The sequence below is a fragment of the Mytilus galloprovincialis genome, chromosome 2, assembly GCF_965363235.1.
Source record: "Mytilus galloprovincialis chromosome 2, xbMytGall1.hap1.1, whole genome shotgun sequence".
NCBI lineage: Eukaryota > Metazoa > Mollusca > Bivalvia > Mytilida > Mytilidae > Mytilus > Mytilus galloprovincialis.
Window position 1 is genome coordinate 87,716,487 of NC_134839.1, and position 23,259 is coordinate 87,739,745.

The 23,259-nt window shown below is 33.0% G+C and overlaps 2 protein-coding genes across 8 annotated transcripts in view; one reads left to right on the top strand and one right to left on the bottom strand.

Annotated features, from left to right (window-relative positions):
- The window catches only part of LOC143064740 (uncharacterized), a 48,913-nt gene extending 44,043 nt beyond the window's left edge, over nt 1-4,870 (bottom strand). For 2 of the 4 annotated variants that reach the window (XM_076237804.1, XM_076237802.1), the window contains exon 1: nt 4,792-4,869. The gene's annotated coding sequence lies outside the window, so the exon portion shown is untranslated. Of the gene's footprint in view, nt 1-4,791 lie in introns of all 4 variants that reach the window. The other 2 variants (XM_076237806.1, XM_076237803.1) reach the window with 2 other exon arrangements.
- Nucleotides 4,871-5,042: 172 nt separating this feature from the next.
- The window catches only part of LOC143064741 (transmembrane protein 98-like), a 36,240-nt gene continuing 18,023 nt past the window's right edge, over nt 5,043-23,259 (top strand). Inside the window, exon 1 of one of the 4 annotated variants that reach the window (XM_076237808.1) lies at nt 5,043-5,146. The gene's annotated coding sequence lies outside the window, so the exon portion shown is untranslated. Of the gene's footprint in view, nt 5,147-5,210; nt 5,340-14,874; nt 14,897-23,259 lie in introns of those variants that run through there. The other 3 variants (XM_076237809.1, XM_076237810.1, XM_076237811.1) reach the window with 3 other exon arrangements.

A 23,259-nucleotide genomic window follows, 5' to 3' on the forward strand; every position in this document is an offset into this window, starting at 1 on the left:
CATGCCCCGTACGAACCCTGAATTACATTGTAAGTAATCGGACCCATCTCTGTTACTGTCACTGGACAATAAGGATCTTGTGTGTATTTCCCTGTGAGCTTTTTTTTTTCTCCTTGTCATAAAAGCACTAGTTTTTGGTAATCAGATTGGTAATAGACTTAGTCTATACTGTATTTGAATCAAAAGTGCCAGAATGATAAAATTGAGAATGGAAATGGGGAATGTGTCAAAGAGACAACCCGACCATAGAAAAAAACAACAGCAGAAGGTCACCAACAGGTCTTCAATGTAGCGAGAAATTCCCGCACCTGGAGGCGTCCCTCAGCTGGCCCCTAAACAAATATATACTAGTTCAGTGAAAATGAACGCCATACTAATTTCCAAATTGTACACAAGAAACTAAAATTAACATAATACAAGACTAACAAGGGCCAGGGGCTCCTGACTTGGGACAGGCCCAAAAATGTGGCGGGATTAAGCATGTTATGAGATCTCAACCCTCCCTCAATACCTCTAGCCAATGTAGAAAAGTATAAACGCATAACAATACGCACATTTAAAATTCAGTTCAAGAGAAGTTTGAGTCTGATGTCAGAAGATGTAACCAAAGAAAATAAACAAACTGACAATAACACATAAATAACAACAGACTACTAGCAGTTAACTGACATGCCAGCTCCAGACTTCAATTAAACTGATTGAAAGATTATGATTTCATCATATGAATATCTGGCACAATCCTTCCCGTTAGGGGTTTAGTATCATACCATCATAACATATATGAGAAGAACATAACCTGTGTCATGCCAATAACTGGTTTTTTAATAAATGTGTTTAGTTCCGATGCAAAGACCCTATAAGTGAATCAATATTAACGCCAAAATATGCTGCAAAGACCCTATAAGTGAATCAATATTAACGCCAAAATATGCAATCTTTAATGACCAGACAACAGTATCGTAACTATATCCCTTCTTAATAAGTCTATTTAAAGGTTTTGTTAGTTTCTGAGGTGAATACTGACATTTTTGTGCTTTATAAAGAATATTTCCATAAAAAATTCTCACTGTTAGACTTGCCACAGCCATAAATAGTAATTCCCTGGTATATAGCTATAGACAATAGTGAAAACATCATATATGTAAAAATATTTTGTGAAGCATGAGCCAATCCCTATAATAAATCCTCTCCCATAACAAGATGGATTCTAAACTATTCAAATTTCAAAATGTTCACCCTTTTACAGGTTTTCCATCTTCACCTCGTTATAATTTACAGATGTGACACTTGATACAAACTGAAAGTCATAAAAGTGACTGCTTTTTCCCACCAATAGGACTTAGTAGCTATAAGGTGCATCTTTTACTAGTTGTAAATAATAAAATTGAGAATGGAAATGGGGAATGTGTCAAAGAGACAACAACCCGACCAAAATAAAAAAACACAACAGCAGAAGGTCACCAACAGGTCTTCAATGTAGCGAGAAATTCCCGCACCCGGAGGCGTCCTTCAGCTGGCCCCTAAACAAATATATACTAGTTCAGTGATAATGAACGCCATACTAATTTCCAAATTGTGCACAAGAAACTAAAATTTAAATAATACAAGACTAACAAAGGCCAGAGGCTCCTGACTTGGGACAGGCACAAAAAATGCGGCGGGGTTAAACATGTTTGTGAGATCTCAACCCTCCCCCTATACCTCTAACCAGTGTAGAAAAGTAAAAGCATAACAATACGCACATTAAAATGCAGTTCAAGAGAAGTCCGAGTCTGATGTCAGAAGATGTAACCAAAGAAAATAAACAAAATGACAATAATACATAAATAACAACAGACTACTAGCAGTTAACTGACATGCCAGCTCCAGACTTCCATTTACTAACTAGTTATGACTAATGTGAATACCCCCCTCAGAGTAGACCCCATAGACATGAATTGATGAAATAGAAGTTCATTAATGATCATATTCACTTTGTTTATAACTATTAATAACTAATCGATCGAAATGCACAATGTTGGAACCCCCCTTTTTTTTGGACAATCAATGCATTTGAATGGGGACATAGTTCAGAGATGCAAACAGTTTTTTTTTCCTGTCAGACATTGGGGCCTTCAGGGTACCAAGTTTTGCCAGACCCATCACATTTCTGCCAGACCTATATTTTCACTCAAAATTATCTATTTTTGTAATATTATGAAAAAAAACCAGCCCCCCCCCCCCCTTTTTCCATTTTACCATCCCTTTAGTAGATGTAGAGTATAAAAAGTATTATCAGTTTCACCTCAAGAATTTTTTTATTTTTCATGAATAAATTTTAGCAGTTAATAAAAATGAAATTCTTACTGTTTATAAATAACAATGAAATGTAACTGTTTTCTGTTAAGGGGTTTCCCGAATTTTCCCGCCAAAAAGCACATGGCTTTCAACAATTGTAAACAAAGCATTCAATTTGTGATCATGGATTACAGCTTTAATTAATTGAATTTGGATATAGATATTCAACTTAAGGTACAGTCAGGCAATGTTTTTAATTTTTTTATGGATTAAAACTAATTTGAAAGAAAAGTTTAAAAAATAAAACAAATTTTTGACATCAAAACAACAGACGATCTGAAATATATTATGAATATTCAGTGACCTATATATTTTTTGGAACTCTGCTAGGGGTCAAAGTTACATCATTTTTCAAGCCAATGGTGTGTATTCTCTGTTACAACTAATCAACTGCGTTTGATATAAATATTTCAATAAATTGAGATGTCAAAACTTACCATTTCAAAACAGAAATTTATACTGCAAAAGGTTTATTTTTTTATTTTTTAAGGAGGGATATTTGGAAGTTGTGTCAGGCTATAATATTTATCATTAACACAGTTTGAACTCCCGATTTCTATTATGTAATCGAAGCCTTGCATGTTGTTCTATCTAATCATGCAACGTGGTTGTAAAATCACAATTTTATAAACAAAATACTCTGCTGGGACCGACAGGGAAATCAGTTTTGGCTGACCCAAGCAGACTAAAATATTGCCGGCCATCAGGTCCTGCAGAGCAACTAGTTTTGCCGGACCTGCATAAATTCTGCCCCTTAGGTCCGACAGGTCCGACGATTAGTTGCATCTCTGATAGTTGGAAACACCCCTTTTTAAAATGGCTGGATCCTCCCCTGGTCAGAGACATATAAATACAAATCTAATTGTATCGTGATTGTGTATGTAAATTCTAATTTCTATGTATCTATGCTAAGCAATGTTCTTTTTCCTTATACTTGTATACTTTATATGCCCCTTGTGGGCCCTCAATTGAAAATAAAATATCTCTCTCTCTCTCTATGACCGTCTCCGACTAGGTGCTGAATTCACTTTAAAGTTTAACGGGTGGAGTGCTCATATGATCAGGTGCCGATTTAACTTGTTGCCAAAGTAACTATAGTATTAGTGTGTTCTCATGCTTCGTGAATTAAAATTGGTTCTGACAGAGACATATAATACGATAGGACTGGTTCTGTATTTTAAATAAAATAATTTAATTTTTTTTGCATGTCGAGAGATAGTCCAAATAATTATGACATCTTGAAAGGCTATTATATTCTTTTCATTGACGCTTTATGTCGCAGGAAGGCGTCAAAGCAAAAATTTAAATTAAGCCTTCCAAGACCATGACTCATGAGGTTATCTATGATTATATTGGTGTTTCATTTATCAGTTGGAATAGAATCTGCATTTTAAAAAATCTTTGTTTTGTTTGAATTATCACAGGAGTTTGAAATTATATCAATAAGGGGGTAAAAATATGCCAAAGTCGACTATCACACTCACAGTAGAGCTTCTCTCGAAAATATACCAAAGTCGACTATCACACTCGAATCCGGGCCCGTTCGCGCCCATTCACGTTCGCACCCACTCATGTTCGCCCCCTTTCATTTTCGCACCCTACATGTTCGCACCCACAGTCCGTTCGCACCCTACATGTTCGCGCCCAATTTTAATTGGTTTTGTGTTTAATAACTTTGTAATCAAGTTTTGGCAAGTAGTATTCTTATAAGTATAATTGTTTTCATGGTCTCAAAATAAAGTGAGACAGCATATTTTTTTGGGTTGAATAAATCTTAATCATGTTTTGGATAGTGTATTGTTAAAAAAAATTATATTCCTTTCTAAATAAAGTGGGATTCTGTCAACGTTTTATTTTGTGTTGAATAATTATTTATCATGTTTTGGTTAGTGTACAGTATTGCTATAACTTTTGTTTCATTGACTCGTTTCAAAATGAAGTGACATTCTGACTACGTTTCTTTTTTTTTTGTGTGTGTTGATTAAATTTTATCATGTATAGAGATATATAATAGTGTATTGTTTCATTATTTCAGATCAAAGGGACCAAGCTGTTAAAAACAATTATCTTTTGTGTTTTTCATTTAAAATCTTCAATCTTTTACTCATACCAAGCTATAAATACATTCAGTATTTACACGAAAGCAATTAAAAACAACAATCATGATTTTCCAATTTTTCAACTAGAATTTGAATTAAAATTGGGCGCGAACGTGTAGAGTGCGAACGGACCTTGGGTGCGAACGTGCGAGGTGCGAACGTGTAGGGTGCGAAAGTATATTGGGCGCGAACGGACCTGATACCATCACACTCACAGTAGAGCTTCTCTCGAAAATATACCAAAGTCGACTATCACAGTGCTTCTCTCTCTACTGTGATAGTCGACTTTGGTATATTTTTACCCCCTTATTATTAGGATTTAAAACTCCTGTGGAATTATAATAATAACCAATACCCTGTAAAAAGTGTTGCAAGGGTTCTCGAAACAAATTTTACGAATTTTACCGCCAGCCACCTTTTAAAAATCTCTAAACCAAAACAAATCAAAATACACATTATAAGATAATAAGATGAAATTATCTTTTACTTTATTACAATAAATTTAAAATAGTTATATATGTTAAAACTATTTTATTTCTTACATATTGAATGATATTTATATTTTAATTGAATACTGTAATGTTAGAGACTTTATGTAAAATCTATGTCTTATTTACGTTTAAAGAAACAGATATTTGTCGAATTTTACCAACTTTCCAAAGTTCAGAAAAGAATTGTTTTTGTCAAAAAATACCAGGTAAAAAAATAAGGTAAATCTAGTTTATTGATGTCAGTGTCATGCACTTTTGGCAGGTAGAAGACCCAATTTGCATCAGTCAATCAAGAAAAAGTATAAAACATTACGACAACATTTGTGTATCGTTGTTGATTCAGCTGTTCAGACAGAATGAGTCTGAGACAAGCAAACATCGGCAACTATCATTATCAGTAAACCATTACAATGTAATTTAATACTCCCGTTTGCGTTTTAACTGTTATAAGAATTCAATGACCTCAATATAGTGAGTATCCTGCCTTCTGACCAAATAGCCTAGTCCAGAATTGCAATTGTACGTTTATGAAAAACACATAATCGTGGGACATATGAAAATGCCTTTTTCTGTTTACCTTGTCCTAACGTTTAAACTTCTAAAACTTACTTTCTAAGGGGTAAATCACTTGATTATCATTAGTACATTACTTAATTTTATGCGTTTTACTTGCAATGATTTGCCTTCTAAGATGCTAATGTTTTGAATGTTTAAAACATTCCATTCCTGATGACTCCAAACACTTGGATAGAAACCTAAATTTACATACTGAAGCATCCAATATCTATATGAATACACAACGGAATCAAAAGAATTTGAGTTTTTTCTTTTGAACTTTTATACTTTAAAACATTGTCATGATTGTAAAAAGTAAGTATGTCATTATTTTTCTCAATTTTTTATACAAGTTTGAGCATTGTTGCATTTGTACAATTTATTTAGAATTACAAATTTGTTCTGTGTAAGGAACCAAACTGCCCTTATGGTAAAATTTTGAATGTACTACCCTACAAGCTGTAATGCTTGTGATATATATCCGATATAGTACTATCTTGTAAAGCTACAAATTATACAAGTGTGTTACTTTCCATATCTTTATAACACTTAAATGTAAAAGTGTACATATACATGTACGTGTATAAGCTACCACAAGCTCAAATATCCACTTGCATAATACCACAGACTTATGACAAATGACCATTACTCATTGTTGAAGGCCATATAGTGACCTATAATTGTTAATTTCTGTGTTATTTGGTCTCTTATGATGTGATGCCTCATTGGCAATCATACCACATTTTCTTTTTTATATACACAGGAAATCTGCATGTTGTGATTTTATATTGTCATTGGTAGCAGAACTGACTATTCTTGACGGAGGGATGTTTTTAAAAGTGACTCATTATTTATATTGGAAAACCCTGAGGTCAGTTGGCGTAAATGGGTTCATTGAAAATTGGTTTCTACTGTGATGTTATAACAGTATTGACTTAAGAAATACACAAATTTTAAAGTTTTTAGTAAAGACAAGGTTGAGTTTCAATTTGACAATTGACACCTCTATTTATATTATGCCAATCTTATTTAAGCAAAAAAAACAAACAAGCTCTGATCTTGTTACATTAAAATCAAGGATCCTTCCTGGGCTTCTCCAATGTTGCAAAATGCAATTTTTAGTTTCACCATACATGTGTCAAAATACAAGAGTTTTACTGTTAGCAATATTTTACCAAAAAAGAATGCACTTAAATTAAAAAGAAGGAATGAAGGAAGTCATTAACATTGCAGATAATTTTAATTGATTTGGTCCATGGAAAATATGAAGGAGCTAATTGTTCCTAATTACCTGGATGCTGATGTACCGGTACATATATGACAGTTTATATGTATATATATGTCTATATGCATGTGTTATACAGGAACTACATCAAGCATAAGGCAAATATAATGTAAACTTAAAATTTAAAACTCTGATCATGATTTGAAAGTAACTTTTATGTAAATTAGTGACATTATGACATTGACACAAAGTTAACACATTTTATCTACTGAAACATAAATATCACTATCAGGTAACAAAAATGTGTAATTAACAGGGATAATCGACAGGAAAACAACCTGTATTATATAAAAATTGGTATAACTGAATCTATTTCCTTTATCTCAAAAATAAGTACAGGAGTATGAATAATTAGTGAGCAGTAGATCACACATCTTAATTATTGACAAAAAGTCTCATTCTGTTATATTTGAAATATATATTTAAATAGCATTCTAAAATGATCATACATATACATGTACATGTTATTGCCTATGTTTGTAATCTAAAAATTGCATTTTATATAAAATTATTGATGTTGTAATGTTTATGCCCTTTGGGGCCCATAATTGGAAATAAAAATATCTTATCTTATCTTATCTTATCTTGTTTATGTCTTTTGATTGAGTTAAGCCATTTCAATTGATATTTTATAGTGTGTATTTCTATGTTGTGATGTTACTCTATTGTTTCAGATAAGGGTGAAGGTTGGTACATGTACCTACATGTATTAAAACATTTAAACCCGCTGCATTTGTTTGCACCTGTTTTAAGTGAAGAATCTAATGTTCAGTAGTTGACGTTTATTGATGTGATTCATAAGTGTTTCTCGTTTTTAGTTTATTATATATAGATTAGACCGTTGGTTTTTGTCGAATCTGCAACTTTTGTTGCAGAAAGCTCGACATAGGGATAGTGATCCGGCGACGGCGGCTATGGCGGCAGCGGCGGCGGCGTTAGCTCACTTCTTAAAAGCTTTATATTTTAGAAGGTGGAAGACCTGGATGCTTCATACTTTGTATATAGATGCTTCATGTTACGAAGTTTCCATCAGTCACAGGTCCAATGTCCTTGACCTCATTTTCATGGTTCAGTGACCACTTGGAAAAAAAGTTCAAATTTTTTGTAATGTTGAATTCTCTCTTATTATAAGTAATAGGATAACTATATTTGATATGTGAAAGGTCCTCATGTCTGTCAGTGTTCTCCCCAGGCCCTTAAAGGACCACGGGCCCGCGATGTATAATTTTCTACCGCGGTGGTATCGTTCTTGCCGCGATGTATAATTTTTCTCCGTGGTGCTAAAGTTTTTGGTAAAAAAATCGTAAGTCGGTAAAGTTTGAGACGACTTGTTCAACTTTCCTGAGGTTTAAAATTTTACATGAAAACTGACCAGTTCTAACCAGTTTAATCCAGATCTGACAGGTAGATTGTTTACACCACGTGATCAATTTACCTTTTGAGGTTAACCTTGATGATTGGATTTAATCGATGTACATGATTCTTTTGTGTTTTAATTAATTAAGAGATCATAATTTTAATAAGACTTGTGAGGGACAAGCAGACATTTGTTAATGAACTGTATTAAGCCAGTCTTGAGTCAAAATAATTTGCCTGTTGGAAATTAATTGTGGAGTTACTTCCCCTGATTTTGCTTATCACAAATAAATGCTCCTCAAATATAATTTCTCATTGAAAATAAAAATAAATTACAAATTGAATGCAAAATTATATTAGAATGTTACATTAAGGATAAAAACTTTATTAGAACATACCAACAAAAATGTTTTGAAAATTATTTTTGAGAATCATACTTTTATTGATGCACAGACATATTATATTAAATTAGTAGAATTTTCAATTTTTGATTTATATGACTGTGCATGGGCTGACAAGCCTACTGCCAAAATTACAATATAATCCAAAGCAGGGCTACAGCTAAATATGAACTAGTGGATAGATATATTTTTATAAGTACTATTCATGTCTAAACAAATTATTAACTATAAAAATAATTTGTTGTTGTTTTAAAGAATCGGGTCTAAAACTATGGAAAGTAGTTTTAATCTACTGAAGGTTCTGTATCAAAATTTACTCTTGTTCAAAGTTAATTGTTATGGTGAAATCTAACATGGGGAATGTGTAGTGTCACTACAAGTATCAGGACAAAATGGCTTGATCAAAATATAAGAAGTGACTTTAGTTTAAAGACTAATTGTGCTTTCATTTACTTATTCTTCAAAGATATTAAAGTATACAAACTGTTTATTGATTTACTTTTTCTACCAATAATTTTCTGACCCAAAGTCCATACAACACAGTACCACAGTTAATAAAACAAAGGCAAAAACTAACAAGAAAAAAATAAGCGATGCAACGTGACACAAAATATTGTAAAATTCATTTCGTCACGCGTTACCCTGGTGCTATCCAAAAATCCTGGGGAGAACACTGTCTGTCAGACAGTTTTCACTTGACCTCGACCTCATTTCATTGATCAGTGAACAAGGTTAAGTTTTGGTGGTCAAGTCCATATCTCAGATACTATAAGCAATAGGGCTAGTATATTCAGTGTATGGAAGGACTGTAATGTGTACATGTCCAACTGGCAGGTGTCATCTGACCTTGACCTCATTTTCATGGTTCAATGGTTATAGTTAAATTTTTGTGTTTTGGTCTGTTTTTCTCATACTATATGCAATAGGTCTACTAAATTTGTTGTATGGAATGATTGTAAGGTATACATGTCTAGCGGGCAGATGTCGTGTGACCTTGACCTCATTTTCATGGTTCAGTGGTCAAAGTTAAGTTTTTGAGTTTTGGTCTTTTTATCTAATACTATATGCCATAGGTCAACTATATTTGGTGTATGGAAATATTTTATTATCTTTATGTCAGTCACGCAGGTTTTATTTGACCGTGATCTCATTTTCACGGTTCATTGCACAGTGTTAAGTTTTTGTGTTTTGGTCTATTTTTCTTAAACTATAAGTAATGGGTCAACTATATATGTTGTATAGAAGCATTGTTAGCTGTACATGTCTGCCTGGCATGGTTCATCTGACCTTGACCTCATTTTCAAGGTTCATTGGTCTTTGTTTAGTTATCTTGGTTAATGTTAAGTTTATGTGACAGTTGTAATAAAGCTTAGCTTTTTATACTTAGGACTATCAACATAATATCAATGATTAGTATAGAAGGCGAGACATTTCAGCGTGTGCACTCTTGTTCCCATTTGAATGGTTTTACACTAGTCATTTTTGGGGCCCTTTATAGCTTGCTGTTTGGTGTGAGCCAATACTGTGTGGTCTTTACACTACTTTTGTACTGATTGATCCAGGCAAACATGAATTTTAAGTAGTTGTTATTACCAATGTTTAATTTCAACTGATTGGGCCAAGCGTTCATTTTAATTTGCATAAGGACAGTTTATTTGAAGATGTGTGTGATAAGGATGATGGCCGTCATAATTATAGTTGATTTCTAATCCCCTATTTAAGTGTCACCAAATCGATATACAATTGAACAGCATGAACAGAGTGTATACTTTGTGACAAATGATTTGACACCTCATTGATGAGATTATCCCACAACACCTGTCTAAAGATGAACTGGTCTTAAATAAGCAAACCAGTTAAATCCTGCCCAGTCAAGTGAAATAAATCAAGTAATATTGGCTTTAAAGTTTGAACTAGCTTTAATTTCAGCAACTGGGAATATATATAGTACATGTTACTACTCTTAGATGGGTACAATGGTACATGGTGTCTTTTGTCATTTTTTGCAACAGATTTTTGCAGTTTCTTCTTATGCTATGTTATTACACCACTGTCCTATGTTAGGGGAAAGTTTAACACTTACAAAAGTGTTTAACTTTAACCCAATAGTACATGTATTAGCAAATTAACCTGACAATATCGGGATATGGGTATTTAGTCGGATCTTAACACGAACTTGTGATTTGTTTAAAACCGGTTTTAACGAAGAAATGTCGAAATGTTCAGAACTTAATTAAATCTGTTTTTGGGTAAGATGGTGCAAGCATACGATTTTTATTGCGTCTTACACTTTGGGAAGCGAATAATCTTTAGCTACTTTATTTAAATATTGTGTAAAAATGTTAATTATGAGCTATGAAAGTCAAGTGGCTCAAGCATTTTACTGAGGAAGTTTTAAAAAAAATGCAAAGAAATATTTTAACAGTGGGTTAGATTTCATTAGTCTTTACTATCTATAGATTAACAACTTTTGGTTATATTTATAATTTAGAACCATCATTGAAGGTGGAGCGCGATTGCACAGTTAATTAATTATATTGATGTGCCATTTGTATGCAAGAGTGACATTCCGTTGTATTATGTGCCAATTCGAAAAAGTTATGCGAGTATTGTCTCCCTTTAACAGGTTCATTATTTTATAATTAAGTTTAGGTTTCTGATATAAATTTGAATAGTTACAAAATGTATCAATTCAATATATTTCAGTTTTTGTTATTGGTGTATCAAAAACATTGATGTACGAATATAATTTCATAAATTTGAAACGTTTAAAATGATTACATACCAATATAAAGAACCGTTCATCATTTTTGAAAAAGACTATGATTGAAATGTGTATTATTTATCTTCCCTTCATGATAGATTGATTAGGAAATGTACCAAAGTTCTCTACAGGTAATCACAGAGAGGGACTAGAAAGCAATTTTTAATTGTAGCTTATTTAACTTTAAAACAACTTTCCACTATAAACAAATGTTATTTTATACAAATATAAGGACCTTGTTAGCTAAATCTACAAATTTTATTAGATATTATGAATTTTTATTACAATAGATTAATATGCTACATGTATGTGCATGTACAAATCTGAAGCATGTAATTCAGTGGTGGTGGTTGGTTTCTATCTTTTATATTATTTTGTCATAAATCAATCCCATTGGTTTTGTTTTTTTGGTTTGAATTGTTCTACGTTGTCCCATGTTAGGGCCTTTTAAAGCTGACTATATCATCAATATATGGTACATGTGTTAATCATTGATATGTACTGTAATATATAGTGGAGTAAATCTGCATTATTTTGACTCTGTTGACTAGTTGTCTCATTATCAATTATAACACATCTCCTTATTTTTATCATTTAATAGAACATGACTATGGAGTTTTATAGAAACTACAGCTTATAAAATATTTAAAAAATACTTAAATAACCAAACAATGTTTAAATACTTATAAAATAGTTTTACACTAGTCATTTTTGGGTCCCTTTATAGCTTGCTGTTTGGTGTGCACCAAATCTCCATGGTGAAGACTGTACTTTTACCTACATGTATGATGGTTAACTTTTGCAAATTGTGACTTGGATGGAGATTTGTCTCATTAACACTTATATCACTTCTTCTTATATCTATATACCTATTGCTAAATAGATATGGTTTGAGGTAACTTTTATGTAGCATTCTGCATTTTTGATCTATACACCTCACCAAAAGTTAAGCAACACTTTTCCAGAATCTTTTTCTAATGAATTCATAACTAATCGATATATCGATAAAATGAACTGAATTTGTGTTTTTGTCGAGCCTGCAACTTTTGTTGCAGAAAGCTCGACAAAGGGATAGTGATCTGGCGGCGGCGGCTACGGCGGCGGCGTTAGCTCACTTCTTAAAAGCTTTATATTTTGGAAGGTGGAAGACCTGGATGCTTCATACTTTGTATATAGATGCTTCATGTTACGAAGTTTCCGTCAGTCACTGTCCAATGTCCTTGACCTCATTTTCATGGTTCAGTGACCACTTGAAAAAAAAGTTCAAATTTTTTGTAATGTTGAATTCTCTCTTATTATAAGCAATAGGATAACTATATTTGATATGTGCGTACCTTGCAAGGTCCTCGTGTCTGTCAGACAGTTTTCACTTGACCTCGACCTCATTTCATGGATCAGTGAACAAGGTTAAGTTTTGGTGGTCAAGTCCATATCTCAGATACTATAAGCAATAGGGCTAGTATATTCGGTGTATGGAAGGACTGTAAGGTGTACATGTCCAACTGGCAGGTGTCATCTAACCTTGACCTCATTTTCATGGTTCAGTGGTTATAGTTAAATTTTTGTGTTTTGGTCTGTTTTTCTCATACCATATGCAATAGGTCTACTATATTTGTTGTATGGAATGATTGTTAAGTGTACATGTCTAGCGGGCAGATGTCATGTGACCTTGACCTCATTTTCATGGTTCAGTGGTCAAAGTTAAGTTTTTGAGTTTTGGTCTTTTTATCCAATGCTATATGCCATAGGTCAACTATATTTGGTGTATGGAAATATTTTATTATCTTTATGTCAGTCGAGCAGGTTTTATTTAACCGTGACCTCATTTTCACGGTTCATTGCACAGTGTTAAGTTTTTGTGTTTTGGTCTATTTTTCTTAAACTATAAGTAATGGGTCAACTATATATGTTGTATAGAAGCATTGTTAGCTGCACTTGTCTGCCTGGCATGGTTCATCTGACCTGGACCTCTTTTTCAAGGTTCATTGGTCTTTGTTTAGTTATCTTGGTTAATGTTAACTTTATGTGACAGTTGTAATAAAGCTTAGCTTTATACTTAGGACTATCAACATAATATCAATGATTAATATAGAAGGCGAGAGATTTCAGCGTGTGCACTCTTGTTATAAGATAACATATAGAATGTTAATTGAAAAATGAAAGTTTGGACTGTTTTTAGACTGACTATTTCATTTTGGGCCAATGGTTGTAAAATGGCAAAATAAAATACAAGATTAAGTTTCAACTTATACTGAATTTTTTGAAAAATTTGCTCTGCACTGACTATACACAAAATTCTTTTCAAAACTTGAGAGAGACCATTTGTGAATACATTTGTACATTGAAGTACAATTTAAGGCAGTAGCGAGTGTATCCTCCACGATTCTGGAAAAGTTCATCCACACGTAGTCTCATGCTTTGAACTAAGCGTCGTAATGTTCTATCAGGAATTCTTTGCCATTCTACAATCAAGGCTGCTCGTAATTCATGTTAATTCTTACTAGTTGGAACCCTGTTTTTGATTTTTCAACTAAAATCATCCCAGACCTGCTCATTAAAATTTATATCCGGTGACATGGGTGGCCAAGGAATGGTTTCAATTACTTCCTGACGTAAATAATCTGAAAAAATGTGTGCTCTTTGTGGTTTAGCATTATCGTAAATGAAAGTTAGTCTAGTTGTATGATTGTGATTGCCAAACTGTGGCACTATGATATCCCGGATGATGTTATCGTGATATTTTTGACCCGCCCTAGCCCCATCCAGAACATAATGATCCATTTTGCAGTCGAATGAAAAGCATCCACAAACTGCCAAACCTCAAACAGTAAATGCTGTGGTTCTAAGGATTTGCTGTTTCCTGTATTCTGTATTTCGAAGACGCCATAAGCCAATGCGCTCATAAATATGATGTAGGAGAAATCTGATCTCGTCAGACCAATGAACTGATCCCACTGTCTGAAAGTCCAAATGCTGTGACCATGTGACCACTGATGTCAAAATTGACGGTGTCTACTAGTTAGCAATGGTCTTTTGACTGGTCTATGGACACGTAAATTGGCACAATTTAGTCTGCGGTAAACAGTTTCATTTCATTGCACGAAACTTGCAAGGAAAAAAATTGTATGTATCTTTAGAAAATCTGTTCTTTAAGGTACCTAGGCATAGAATTTATACCTGAATTCTTTCCTGTCGATTAACAATAGATAAACGAAAAAATTGGAAACAAAGCAGTATCAAATTTAATTTTAAAACAAAAAATGGAAGCAAAAACATTGTTTAACTTTTGGCGAGGTGTATATGAGCGAAGCTCTTGTATTGTAAGTTCCATTAAGAACTTGAATAAAAGCATTTTAAAAAGTGTTGAAAAGGAAAATTTTATTAGGATGAAATAAAAAATCTGGGAAGTCCAGGGAAGATGGATGCCTCGGCATATTACACATTATTCTTTAACAGGCATATGCATGTACACATCAATTAGAGAACAAAACCTTCAAAAATCTGTTTCAATATAATGGAAATCAGAAATAACTATACAGTTACCTGCAATTGATATAGCCTGGATAAATAGCTTTCTACATTTAGTATTGTGACGTCTTCTTTTACATGTAGGTCAATTATAAAAGTTATCAATAAAAAAACTCACTTACAAAGCATTCCCTGTTCTGTACTTTTTCAAATTATCATGCTATTTAAAATTGTATGCACAGAAATTATTTTGATCACGAAATAAATTCATGAAAGTTTTTCTAATGCATATCCAAATGTGTTGTGAAGACTCTACAGTTAAAATATTTTACTCACCTGGCCATTCCAACAATGTTCACCATTAGCATGATTAGCTTTGCCATTGTTTGGAGTCAGACTAATTACCTTTGAAAAAATTGAACAAAATTTGGCAGGAAAACCCATGGTGTTCAGGTGTTCCTGTCATGCCTGTATAGTTTTTGATACATCATGTACATGTATCCTCTTTGGGTTTTATTGGAAATTTACTGAATTCCTTAGTTACTTAGTAGCTCTAATAAACATCAATTGTTTTGCAATGTCTGTATTTGAAAATCTTTATATTGCTTGGACCAGGAAAAAAATACTTTATTAACTATCATCTGCTGATGATTTGAACACAAATGTCTATTTTGTTACCTTTCAATGGAATGCCTGTAGACTATTTAAAAATAAAGTCATGAAATATATTTTGGCAGAAGATTATGTACTTTATTCATAGTTGTGTCATCATATTATGTTTATGATTTAATTTGGCTGATAAATCTGATTTTTCAATGTATCCTTTATAAATTTGTACATAAGAAGCTATGTTGCAAGTACATGCACCCTACAATTTATATGAAAGATGAATGGATTCCCTTAAGTTATTTCCATATTATCATTTATATATGTTCAATCTTCTAGGATGAATAATAAATGACATAAATTTATAAATGACATAATTAGGTGTCAACACAATTGGATGCCATAGTTGCTTAAATATGGTCCAGAAAGTGCAAGTTCTTTACAACATGTACAAGTACATGTATTGCCTTGTACATGTATAACTAACAGTTTTACAGATGAAGAATGTTACAAATTGTGGTTATATCATATTATGGGAAAGTTTTCATCTATCACAATTGCCCCTAAATCCAAGGAGCAGTTTATTAATTTAACCTTAAATGTATCGTTTGAAAGCTTTTTGCTCTTCTCAGACTTGCTTTATATATGATAATTTACCATTAATATAAAGATGTTGGATTAATGTACAAGTTAATGCATTAGTGGATTGTCTTGAGTTAAGTAAAGTTCCTGCTAAGTAGTGAACTATTGATTGACATCTCCTTATAGTATTGATTCACTGACCTGTATTCACTGTTAATAGATATTTAAAGCAGGTAAGATATTTTATGTTTTCAAAATCTGAATTGGACTGAATCTGACTTTTTTCTTGCTTTCCTTAAAGACAAATTTTGTTGTTTTTGACCAGTTTGAGAGTCAAAGTTATAAAGTTTTTATACGACCGCAAAAATTGAAAATTTTTTGCTCGTATATTGGTATGATGTTGGCGTCGTCGTCATCTGAATACTTTTAGTTTTCGCACTCTAACTTTAGTAAAAGTTAATAGAAATCTATGAAATTTTTACACAAGGTTTATGACCACAAAAGGAAGGTTGGGATTGATTTTGGGAGTTTTGGTCTCAATATTTTAGGAATTAGGGGCCAAAAAGGGCCCAAATCAGCATTTTCTTGGTTTTCGCACTATAACTTTAGTTTATGTAAATAGAAATCTATGAAATTTTAACACAAGGTTTATGACCACAAAAGGAAGGTTAGGATTGATTTTGGGATGTTTGGTTCCAACAGTTTAGGAATTAAAGGCCAAAAAAGGGCACAAATAAGCATTATTCTTGGTTTTCACACAATAACTTTAGTATAAGTAAATAGAAATCAATGAAATGTAAACACAAGGTTTATGACCACAAAAGGAAGGTTGGGATTGATTTTGGGAGTTGAGGTCCCAACAGTTTAGGAATTAGGGGCCAAAAAGGGGCCCAAATAAGCATTATTCTTGGTTTTCGCACCATAACTTTAGTATAAGTAAATAGAAATCTATGAAATTTAAACACAAGGTTTATGACCATAAAAGGAAGGTTGGGTTTGATTTTGGGAGTTTTGGTCCCAACAGTTTAGGAATAAGGGGCCCAAAGGGTCCAAAATTGAACTTTGTTTGATTTCATCAAAAATTGAATAATTGGGGTTCTTTGATATACCGAATCTAACTGTGTATGTAGATTCTTAAGTTTTGGTCCCGTTTTCAAATTGGTGTACATTAAGGTCCAAAGGGTCCAAAATGAAACTTAGTTTGATTTTAACAAAAATTGAATCCTTGGGGTTCTTTGATATGCTGAATATAAAAATGTACTTAGATTTTTAAACGACCGCAAAAATTTTAATCTTTCGTCGTATATTGCTATCACGTTGGCGTCGTCGTCGTCGTCCAAATACTTTTAGTTTTCGCACTCTAACTTTAGTAAAAGTGAATAGAAATCTATGAAATTTTAACACAAGGTTTATAACCACAAAAGGAAGGTTGGGATTGATTTTGGGAGTTTTGGTCCCAAAATTTTAGGAATTAGGGGCCAAAAAGGGCCCAAATAAGCATTTTCTTGGTTTTCGCACTATAACTTTAGTTTAAGTAAATAGAAATCTACGAAATTTTGACACAAGGTTTATGACCACAAAAGGAAGGTTTGGATTGATTTTGGGAGTTTTAGTTCAAACAGTTTAGGAATTAGGGGCCAAAAAAGGGCCCAAATACGCATTATTCTTGGTTTTTGCACAATAACTTTAGTATAAGTAAATAGAAATCAATGAAATTTAAACACAAGGTTTATGACCACAATAGGAAGGTTGGGATTGATTTTGGGAGTTGAGGTCTGAACAGTTTAGGAATTAGGGGCCAAAAAGGGGCCCAAGTAAGCATTATTCTTGGTTTTCGCACCATAACTTTAGTATAAGTAAATAGAAATTTTTTGAAAGGTTTATGACCATAAAAGGAAGGTTGGGTTTGATTTTGGGAGTTTTGGTCCCAACAGGTTTTTAGGAATAAGGGGCCCAAAGGGTCCAAAATTGAACTTTGTTTGATTTCATCAAAAATTGAATAATTGGGGTTCTTTGATATGCCGGATCTAACTGTGTATGTAGATTCTTAATATTTGGTCCCGTTTTCCAATTGGTCTACATTAAGGTCCAAAGGGTCCAAAATTAAACTTAGTTTGATTTTAACAAAAATTGAATCCTTGGGGTTCTTTGATATGCTGAATCTAAAAATGTACTTAGATTTTTGATTATTGGCCCAGTTTTCAAGTTGGTCCAAATCGGGGTCCAAAATTAAACTTTGTTTGATTTCATCAAAAATTGAATAATTGGGGTTCCTTGATATGCCAAATCTAACTGTGTATGTAGATTCTTAATTTTTAGTCCCGTTTTCAAATTGGTCTATATTAAAGTCCAAAGGGTCCAAAATTAAACTAAGTTTGATTTTAACAAAAAATGAATTCTTAGGCTTTTTTAATATGCTGAATCTAAACATGTACTTAGATTTTTGATTATGGACCCAGTTTTCGAGTTGGTTCAAATCAGGATCCAAAATTATTATATTAAGTATTGTGCAATAGCAAGAAATTTTCAATTGCAGAGTATTCAGCAATAGCAAGAAATCTTCAATTGCACAGTATTGTGCAATAGCAAGAAATTTTCAATTGCACAGTATTGCGCAATAGCAAGAAATCTTCAATTGCACAGTATTGTGCAATAGCAAATATTTTTCAATTGCACAGTATTGCGCAATAGCAAGAAATATCTAATTGCACAATATTGTGCAATAGCAAGAAATTTTCAATTGGAGTTATCTTTCTTTGTTCAGAATAGTAGTTGAATCAACTTAAATCATTGTTTTATACAATATACAATGTATATTCACTTTTACTACCAACCAATCTTTACCATTCAGTGATAACAAGCACGTTATTTTACATTTTTAACCGGATTTTTGTGACAAAAATGTCGGTTATTGATTTTGGGATATACGCCGGGCGGCCGGGCGGCAATCAAATGTTGTCCGTGCATTAACTCATGAACCGTTCAACCAAAGCTTTTAAAATTTTAATATGTTATTACTGACAACTATACGAAGGTCAGGTTCAATAATGGCGATTTTGACTTTTACCGTTCAGGAGTAATGGTTCTTGAAAGATTGAAAAATGGAGTTTCCAGTCGTGTCCGTGCATTTACGCATGAACTGTTCTACCAAAGCTTCCCAAATTTTATTATGTTGTTACTAATGACAGAATGGAGGTCAAGTTCAATAATGACGATTTTGACTTTTACCGTTCAGGAGTTATGGTTCTTGAAAGATTGAAAAATGGAGTTTCCAGCCGTGTCCGTGCATTTATGCATGAACTGTTCTACCAAAGCTTCCAAAATTTTAATATGCTGTTACTGATGACAAAATGGAGGGCAAGTTCAATAACGACGATTTTGACTTTTACCGTTCAGGAGTTATGGTTCTTGAAAGATTGAAAAATGGTGTTTCCCGTCGTGTTCGTGCATTTTCTCATGAACCATTCAACCAAAGCTTTTGAAATTTTAATATGTTGTTACTGATGACAAAATAGAGGTCAAGTTCAATAATGACGATTATGACTTTTACTGTTCAGGAGTTATGGTTCTTGAAAGATCGTAAAATGGCGTTTCCATTCATGTTGTTGCATTTACTCATGAACCATTCAATCTAAGCTTTTCAAATTTTAATATGTTGATACTGATGACAAAATGGAGGTCAAATTTGATATTGACGATTTTCACTTTCACCATTCATCAGTAATGGTTCTTGTGATATTGCCAGGACACAAATAAATGTTAATAAATCCGGTTTGCTGTCGTTGTGACAGCCTCTTGTAATATTTTATGATGTATTTAAGAGTAATTATTGTTGCAAACTCCATTAGAAATTTGAATTGGTATCAGTTTTGGAAAAAGGGAAAGAGGGATGTGGAAAAAAAATGGGGTTGGGGGGTTGGGTAAATTTTTCTCATTTCAGATTTCATAAATAAAAAGAAAATTTCTTCAAACATTTTTTTGAGAGGATTAATATTCAACAGCATAGTGAATTGCTCAAAGGCAAAAAAAAAAATATTAAGTTCATTAGACCACATTCATTCTGTGTCAGAAACCTATGCTGTGTAAACTATTTAATTTTAGATTTAAATAAGTTTGAAGAAGAAATCTTTAATTGATTTGTAAAATCTTGACATTTGTTTTGTGTAAAAAACCCATATAATGTCAAAAATTTGATCACAATCCAAATTCAGAGCTGTATCACGCTTGAATGTTTTGTCCATTCTTGCCCCAACTGTTCAGGGTTCGACCTCTGCGGTCGTATAAAGCTGCACCCTGCGGAGCACCTGGTTCATTTCTATAATTTTGAATTAAAAATGTATTACATCAAATTTGTACGAAAATGAGTAATTCACAAGAAATTCTATGCCCCCACTGTAACAGATGGGACATTAAGCTTTACCCTGTACATCTGTACATAGGTCTGTCTCAAAGTAGGTTTCGGATCTCTAACTTAAGTTTGATTCAACCTAATGTTATGAAACTTATACACAATTCTTATAACCACAAAACACAAATTAAGTTTGAATTTTGGTGGCATCACGTTAGTAATTCTAGAGTTATGCCCCTTTATAAATGGAAAAGCTCTTACTTAAGTTTGCCTTAACCAAATGACTAATGTTATAAAACTTAAATACTTATTGCCTCAAAACTAAAATCTAGTACAAATTTGGGTAGCATCACTTTTACCGTTTCTTAAGTTATGTCCCTTTATAACTTTATTGGATATGCAAGCAGGGGCATCTTCTGTGTCCCATGAACATATTCCCAATTTATTAATTGTCGAGCCTTGACATAGGGATAGTAATCCAGCGTAGGCGTTAGCTTACTTCTTCAAAGTTTTATATTTTAGAAGGTGGATCGAAGACTTGGGTGCTTCATACTGTGTGTATAGATGCCTTATGTTACGAAGTTTCTGTCAGTCACATGTCCTTTGTCCTTGACCTCATTTTCATGGTTCAGTGACCACTAGAAAAAAAGTGAAGATTTTTGTAATGTTAGATTCTCTCTTATTATAAGTAACTAGATCACACCTGCGAAATCGCGGGCATATACAGCTTGTAAACTGTTGTAGGATGAATTTTTGTAAAAGATATTATGACTTGAGAATTTCATATAAGGTATCAAAAGCCCTCTCCTGTTTTTCCAAAGTAAGTTATGTGTTTCCTTTCTGTTAAATTCAATTATTTTTCATGTTTCTGGCCTTATACCACAATTATTCTTCCCCTTTGCTACAATGCATTTTTTAGTAAAAGTCAAATTAAATTAAAAATTTGCACCACTTTAAACATGAAATAAATAAAACTGCTTATAGACCATTATTATTCTAATAAAATGTGCTTCTAGGACAATCCATCAGTTCTTTTCCTTTTGTGAGCTCTTTTAACATGCCAATGGTAGGATTTGAATCTCGTATAAATGACCAAGGCTCATTTGAGGGGTGGTCAGAGGGGCCCTGATCCCAAAATCCCGGGCTTAAAAACATGAAATCCTGAGGTGCATATTTTAATGAAATTCATATCCCAACATTCTGAAATTTAAAAAAAAATATTCCGGCATCCCGTAAAGATCAATCCCGTAATCCCGAGCTTAAAAACACCCGATCCCGACATCCGGAATAAGTCCTGCCTCTCTCTAATCTCTACCCTACTTCATTTTGGACAAATCACTATTTTCACTTTCAACAATAAATTTATATGCCCCATTTATGGGAATTATGTTTTCTAGTCTGTTTGTCCATTCGTTCGTTCGTCCGTCCTTCTGTCCAGCTTCAGGTTAAAGTTTTCACTTTCAACAATAAATTTTTATGCCCCATTTATGGGAATTATGTTTTCTAGTCTGTTAGTCCATTCGTTCGTTCGTCCGTCCTTCTGTCCAGCTTCAGGTTAAAGTTTTCACTTTCAACAATAAATTTTTATGCCCCATTTATGGGAATTATGTTTTATAGTCTGTTTGTCCGTTCGTTTGTTCGTCCGTCCGTCCATCTGTCCCACTTATTTATTCCCATTTCACGGTCCACTAAACATAGTAAACTAAATGATAGTGCCGATATGGCATCCGTATACTATGGACATATTCTTGTTTCCATATGTTTTACTTATTTCAATATATATGCAACTGGTATGACCCCTTAGATAGTAAATATTTCAGAAAAAAGTAGACAGAATACAGAGAGTCTCTGTATATTATAGTAGTATTATCGTAGTTTACAGGTGGATAAACGTGAAAACATAATTGTCCTTAAGGAAATATAATAGTTGTGGTTCTTGCGATCTAAAAACCATGATATGGAGAACGCTTTGATTGGCTTATTTATTTTTCATTTTTGTAATCTATCATACGATTGGTTGTTCTTGTGAATGTTAAAACCGGAAGTCTTATCTATAACTAAAGGTCAGTCTGATAACGGAAACAATATCCGGACACCTATTTTGTTGTTTTTCTCCCAAAATAACTCAATCTGAATAATTATATAAGAATGGATGACAAATGCGACTATGCATGTTACCTAAAGAACACAGAGGCATGATGATTAATTAATTGTGGAAGGAAGAGAAGCGACACACAAAATGAGGTCTTCTCATTTAATAGTATAGATAGGATAACTATATTTGGTATGTGCATACCTAGCAAGGTCCTCATGACTGTCAGACAGTTATCACTTGACCTTGACCTCATTTCATGGATCAGTGAACAAGGTTAAGTTTTGGTGGTCAAGTCCATATCTCAGAAACTATAAGCAATAGGTCTAGTATATTCTGTGTATGGATGGACTGTAAGGTGTACATGACCAACTGGCAGGTGTCATCTGACCTGGACCTCATTTTCATTGTTCAGTAGTTATAGTTAAGTTTTTGTGTTTTGGTCTGTTTTTTTTTTTATACTGTATGCAATAGGTCTACTATAGTTGGTGTATGGAAATATTGTAAGGTGTACATGTCTATCTGGCAGACCTAGGCCTGACCTTGGACTCATTTCATGGATGTAATAGTATATTGTACTTTTATTGAGTGAAAATAATTTTGAAAAAGTGGGATTACCATTTTTTGTTTTCTTTATACTGGTTTAAACTATTATAAACATTTGGTATTATTAGTTGTATACCAATTTTTGATGAATTCTGGGGTATACAACATAGTTGTTAAACCACAAATTAAATATTCAACGAAAATCATATTTTCATAATGTTTGAATGAAATAAGCATGATTAGGTAAAACAGGAGATTAAATTTTTTTCCAGGAAAATTAATGAATCCATGTGTTGTATGTGGTACATTGTATTATCTTAAATTGTTTT